Raw genomic sequence first — 7,500 nt, forward strand, 5'->3', positions numbered from 1 at the left:
GAAGGGTACTGACACTTTTATTGATGGATATCCTGTACATCACTATTACTCTGCTAACAGTATTTATTCATTACACACAGTACACATTTTAACCTACTGGTAGTTGACATTCTACTCCTTTCTATTTATTTGCCTTGAATACTGCAAGCTAGATTTGTATTCACCAGCCTCCCAACACAGCCTTAGCAACTTGCCAGCATGGGCATCTACATTCGCAACCCTCTCATTTGCAGCTGTACAGGAGATAAAGAAACATTTATGCATACCGATCAATCACATAACCAGACTGGACTTTGGTAAACACTAATTGATACTGATACTTACACAGTTCTGGGACATTTTGTGCCCATGTGACTTGGCTCCACTGGTCCAAGAGCTTTTTCTTCCTGCCTTGGGGTCAGCAAAATGGTGCCAGACCTGCTCACCGGTTTGAGGGATGCCAGTAGCACTGGTGAGATCATGTGCGAGATGGTACCAGGTCTCCATTTAGTATTGTGAGCCCTGGTGCTGGCCCTGCAGCAGTCTTTCCTCAGGGTCTTTCACTAGGAGTCCAACTATGACCCTGGACTCCGAATCCCCAGCACTGTGCCTGAAATTGTGATCCCTCTCCTATGCCAACCATAGTGCCTGCAAAGATGAGCTATAACTGGTTATGGCTGTATTCCCACCTGTGAGGTTTAAATAGGGCCAAACCCCTGCCCTTTGCCATCATTGGACCATTTTTAATATGCAGAGCTAAGCTAAGTGATGCGCAAACCCACTTAGCAAAGGTTGGCAATGCTTAAAGGGTTAGATGTTGAGCACTGCTTACCAGTGTGCAAATCCGCTTAGCTGGGCTACGTATTGCTTAGCATTTGCATTTAAGCAATGCTTACACCAGGTTAGCATAACTGAGCACTACTTAGCATTGCTCATATTTCATTTTATAGAGTATAAGGATTGTGGGATTGATTCATCATTACTGACATATTATCATTTTATGTTTACCTTCCATGACATCCCCCTATGTGCTTTCATTACATTATATTCTTGTGTGACTATATTGTATGGGGCACTTGTGTTTACATGAGGAATTTACATCTTTTCTAGACTGACATCTCACTTTTGGACCTGCTACACTACCCTGGTTGACAAAAAAACAGTTGCTACATGATTTAAGTTTACACAAATAATTTTAACACTACTTTTCCACAGAAATATAAGTTGCCTGTCTTTGTACTCAAACCATGAACACCTGCATGTAAAGCCAGGACTTTAATAACTACACTATCTCAGCTTGGAAAGTTTACCTCTATATTTGCATTTATCTCCAATGGGATGTTTAAGCTATGTTAAGCGGGGGGCCATAATGCACGCACTCACTTAGCTACACTTAAATTAGGCTAGAAAAAAGAAAAGGTATATATTATTATTATATTATTATGTTATATAAATGAGTCTTGTGGTGTTCTGACAACTCATTGAGGACTGCAGTCATAAAATAATGGCATTCATTTGGCATTTAGTCTTCTATCCTTCAGGGACTCCTGCTAATACATATCCTGTTTTGTATCAACTTTCTAAGTGTGTGAAGGAAATTTTTCAGACGTGTCCCTATTTTATTTGTGCCTTTGTCCACATGCACTGCTGTCAGAGAATATTGGCATACATTTGCTTTCAGACTTCTACCCTTTGGTAATTCATGCTAATGCATGACCTGTTTTCTATCAACTTTCTAAGATTAGTGGGCAGTATGTATATTGTGTCCCTTTTGAGGGATTTATCCCCCGTTATTTGTGCATTTGTACATATTTCCTGCTTTATCAGGTTCTGGAGGTGTCATACGGCACTTTGGCAATGCAGGGGGTGTGTGTCATAGAACCTGTTACACCCCCCACCCTGCAATGCTTAGTTGCTGCAGTGCTTATTTTAGTATCCATGGACACTGAAATGATCCTTTATTTTATTTCAGTGTCTGCGAACCTGAAAAACTGGCATCATATTTGAATAAATATCTAATATTATGCCAGATCAATTTAGAAAGTGCCATACAGCACTTTCTGAGTGCAGGGGGCGTGTTCAATGTCTGTGCACTACTTGGACATGCCCCCTGCAGTTGTTCATGGTTCGTGTCCCTATAGGTAGAACAGCAGTGCACCTTCATGAATATGCAAGGCGCACTGCTGTGCTATATGGACATGAACCACTCCATGCAAGAATAGTGCTATTCTTGCACGTACTTTATTAAATCCAGGGGTTTATGTTTTTAAATATTCTATGGATGGGTTGGTCAAATTGTATTATCCAATGTAATGTGGGAAGTGGCTCTAAAAAGTAGGCAGGATGTGATGCAATTAGATTCTGTAGTGGATACGAAAGCATTTAATCTTTGTACTGCAATAAAGCTGTTCGCAATTTTATATGCAATCTGGCCCTTTTGGAATTATTTTTACTCCAGCGAGTGACTTACTTCACTGGGACTTCTTTTATTGGAACTGGGTACCTTATATGGAGAGATCTTGTGGTTACTGGTTGTTTTTTTCTCCAGTTGTTCTGATTTTTGGTTTATTGGTTATTTTTTTAAATAGCTGACAGGCAAATGTAGAATGAGCTTGGATATCTGGATGATGTGTGACGTGTTCCTGTGGTACAACTGCTAGGGAGAGGATAAAGAGAATCTCTGCCTAGTTCCCTTGCATGGCCGTCTGGGGGAAGAAATGAAGGGTGCAAGCCTTATAGCTGGCTGAGAACTTAAACAGGGGTCATTAAGGATGGTGATAAACAGGCGTCTTACGTTGAGTTGTGAACCAGTAAACAGATAATCTGTCAGCTTTGTTCTGTACTGAAGCCTAAGAGAATACCAAGTAACTTGGACTTCATAGTATATGCTGGTGAACAACAAGTCCATTCCGATGCTATCCCTGGTATACCACAAAACTGCCAACCAGAAGAACACTTCAGAAAAAACAAATAACAGGTGTTGCACGAACATGAAACACCAATGTCACAAAAAGAGATTTGTTTAGCGCTTTTGTCAGAATATAACAGTTGACTTATTCAGAATGACCTGAACACCATTTTACATCATGATATATATATATTGTTTGTAAACACTACATGTGACTTCTAGAGTCAGTGAAACATTTAGTTCATTCAAAAAAACATCATTCAAAAAAACACATGACCTTTAGTTTCTATAGCAAATTAAAAGAACACATACCATAGTTAAAATGACAGTAACAAATAGTTCTATTAAATTTTCATAAAAATCATGATGGGTACAAAAGTTAACAACAAAGTGAAAAAAAACACACACACCCCCCGAAAAAAATATATAAATATATACATTAAAAGAAATTTTGTGTCATAATATAAAAGAACATAATTTTAAATAATTAGCTATACTGAGGCTGTCATTAAGGCCAGGAAGTACTGGTGTTAAGTTTAAGTTGCCAGCATAACTCTTTAAACTCTAACAAATCAGCCCAAGGACCACCCTGAGAATCTTTTTTTACCCCTTCAACAACTACATATTTGAAATCATGTGTAGGAAACTTTTCCACATGTTTATACAAGGCATTGTTAGTATTCAGATTTCTTAGCTCCCTAACATGCTCGTATATCCTTTCTTTCAGCCTCAGTTTTGTTTTGCGTATATAAAAACTATTGCACTGCGAGCATAGAGCAGCATATGCCACACTGACTGAGTTGCAAGTGAAAATACCATTAGGTCTGATAGTGGTGCAACTGATTCTAACCTTGTCAGTATTAAGAATAAAATTACACTGAGAACAAAACCCACATTTCTTAGTAGCACCTGTTCTACAACTATTAACACTGGTACTTTCACTCGTTTCCAGCAAGTTTGTAATGGTAAAACCTCTATTGAACACTATCCAAGGTTTAACCCTCACCTTTTCCAATACACCTTCCTGCCCACAAAAAAATTGCCAATTCTTTGACAAATGTAAATGTGGAGATGATTAACAGAATACCCGGTGACGAAAGAACAGTTGTAATCATTGTGGTCATTACCCAACAGAGTAGGTGGATCTGTGCCCAGGTTTACCATTAAGTTGTTAAGTAAAGACAAAATGGTGCCATTCAACCTCTTATTACAGACCCCATTGCTGACTTTGTTCACCAATTCTGGTGGGTATTCTCTAGCCTTAAACATTTCTTTAATCAGCATCGTTGGTCACCATCCGTGCAATCCTAACAAACTGGCCTTTAATAATGCCTATCTTAACATATTCAGGGTGGCCACTACAGTAATATAAGAGGCTGTTACAGTATGTCGGCTTTCTATATAGATCACTAACATATTGCTGTCTGGTAAAATCTTACTTAATGTTTACATCCAAATAATAACTTCGTAGTTGTAGGTGTACATAAATTTCAAAAAGTCAGTTTTGTTATTAATATAAGCTAAAAATTCTGAAACATCACTACAGTTTCCAGTCCAAAGAATAAACAAGTCGTCTATATAATGGAAGTACAATTTTCACTTGTTCCTAAATAGGGAAGTAAATAAAAACTTCTTTTCCCACATTAACATGATAATATTAGTGAAGATGGGGGCACAAGTGGCTCCCATAGCTATGCCTGTTTTTTGTAGGAAATACTCCCCTTCAGAAAAGACAAAATTGTTTTTTAAAATGATTTCCATGAGGCTTACCATAACTGCTACCTCATCATTACTGAATGAATGAGAATTATAAAGACATTCCTCAAACCATTCTATCCCCAACACATGAAGGATCATATTGAATAGATTGACAACATCAATGGTCAAAAAATGGCTTGTTCATCAAACTCCAAGTTGTTTAATTTTTTAATAAAAATGCCACGAGTCAACACAAATATGACTCATTTTTCAAAACATCCTTAAGAACAAAATCTATGTATTTTCTCAAGGAATGTATTTTGGAGCCTCGTGCACTGACTATTGGTCTCATAGGGGGAGTTGTGCTTGTCTTTGTGTATCTTCAGAATACTGAAGATACTTGATACTTTGGGGTACTTGATAAAAAGAAAAGCAATAAAGTCATGCCCTAATTGACTTTGGTCTTGCATATCTTTTAGGACCAGGTCTATTTTACGATAAGACATACTGACAAAATTTAAAGACACTTCTTCGTACTGTGACCCATCCAGCAAAAAAAAAATCATTCTATTAATATAGTCATGTTTGGACATTATCAAAACCCAACCCCCCTTGTCAGGCTTCATCACACATATTGTTTGTCTTTACATAATTTTGTCAACAAATTCCTTTCATTATCAGACAAGTTGTCTACAAACCCCTGTAAGTTAGAACTAGAACTAAATAAAGCCCTGAAATCAAATTTGCACATTTTTTCAAACAACAGTAGGCAGTTAGTAACAGGTGGATTAAACAAGCTTCTTTTACGTAAACCATTATAGCTCTCACTACACAATGCATTGTTAAACAGGAACTTGAAATACAGGTTCCTAATAAATATTTTTAAGTCCAATACAAGTTCAATAATACTCGAACGCCTGGCAGGTACAAAATTAAACCCCTTGCTATAAAAGTCAGCAATTGTTGAATTGAAAATTTGTGAAGAAAAGTTGTAAACAACAAAGTCACCCTTTTTGTTAGAAATACGAATCGGGTAGTCCATGGAAGTTGCCAAAAAATCCACTTCTAATATTTCCTGGTTGCCAGGATTTAATTCCACCTGAATTGTTGCCTCCTTGGTACCTGGTGTTGCTGCTGTTGGTAGCAGGAATGTTTGTAGTTCCGTTGAAGTCTGTAATTGACCTGACAACTCTGGTTGCAGATCCTATCTGACCTTAGTGGGGGATCCTAAAGGGACCTGATTGGCTGGCTCATATGTAGATTCTCTTGCTTCCTCTAAGGCCTCATTGGTTGAATCAGAGCTGTAAGGGTGTGACAAAGTGTTGGTCAGTGGTTTAGGGTATGCAAGCCCTGAGGCATAAGCCTTCTTATCCCTTTCCAATTTTTTTCTCTTTTCTGGCCTTCACATCACCTGCTAATTTGTCATCTATTCAAACACCCCTTTGTAAGCTGGAATAGAGCTACAACATGTTGTCATGTATGACCCTGTTCAGTTCAATAAGTTCATGTTGTAGATTGTCAATAGTTTGTACATTGTATTTGATAAGGATGTCCATCAGATCACATCCTTGCCTATCAAACAAATCAGTCAGTTCACGATGTAACGGTGAATCTACGATGAGGCCAGTAGGGTATTTCTAATGCCTTAGCCCTTTGGGTACAAACTTGCCCTTAATACATACAATAAAATAAGCATTCTCAAGTTGCAGTTTCCTGTACTTGAGGAGTTTATTTTCAAAAAACAACATGGACTGATTAAAAGTCCATGAATCATGGGCTATATTAGCATTAAAGGCTAAGTCTCTGTTAAGCCAAGACTGTATATTACAATCACTGTAGAAACAAAATGCGAACCATTATGAGACTGAATGTTACCAATGGTCTCTGTAGTTGAGATGGAGACTTCACCGTGTTCTAGGAGGATACTTCCAGACTGAGATATCTGAGTAATGAATCCCTCTACTGCTATTAGAACCCAACACTTGCTGCGATAACTGCTGTATGAGTTGAGTTAAAAGCCCAGTATTTGTGACTGGATCATCTCCTAAGGTGACAGTACATGGTGGAAACACTTTATATATATACATATATATATATATATATATATATATATATATATATATATATATATATATAATTTTTTTTTTTTTTTTGGGGGGGGTATTTTTCACTTTGTTGTTAACTTTTGTACCCATCATGATTTTTATGAAATTTTTATAGAACTATTTGTTACTGTCATGTTAACTATGGTGTGTGTTCTTATAATTTGTTATAGAACCTAAAGGTCACATTTTTTTTGAATGATGTAATTTAAACTAAGCATTTTATTGGCACTAGAATTCACATGTAGTGTTTAAAAATTTTATATATATATATATATATATATATATATATATATATATATATATATATATATATATATTGATGTAAAATGTGTTCAAGTCATTCTGAGAAAGTCAACTATTATATTCTGATGAAGGCGCTAAATAAATCTCTTTTTGTGACATTGGTGTTTCCTGTTGGTGCTACACCTATTATTTGTTTTTTTCTGAAGTGTTATCCCTGGAATTCCAAGTTTGAAGATTTCATTTATCCAGACATGCCTATAATTCAAATATACACACACACACACACACACACACACACACACACACACACACACACACATATATATATATATATATATATATATATATATATATATATAGGAGCGCTACAAAATCCTTAAAGCCCAAAATCCTGAAACCCAAAATCCAGAGACCAAAATCTTGAAGGGTCAAAAAAACTCAAAATACTGAAAACACACAGGATACCAACACTTATTATATTCCAGCACAAGTACATACAGAAACAAATAAAAGACAAACCATATTACACTTCTTCAAATATAAGGTAGGGGCCAAGCCCCCCTGCAC

This window comes from Protopterus annectens, chromosome 8.part1, assembly GCF_019279795.1.
Source record: "Protopterus annectens isolate FY-2018-M chromosome 8.part1, PAN1.0, whole genome shotgun sequence".
NCBI lineage: Eukaryota > Metazoa > Chordata > Ceratodontiformes > Protopteridae > Protopterus > Protopterus annectens.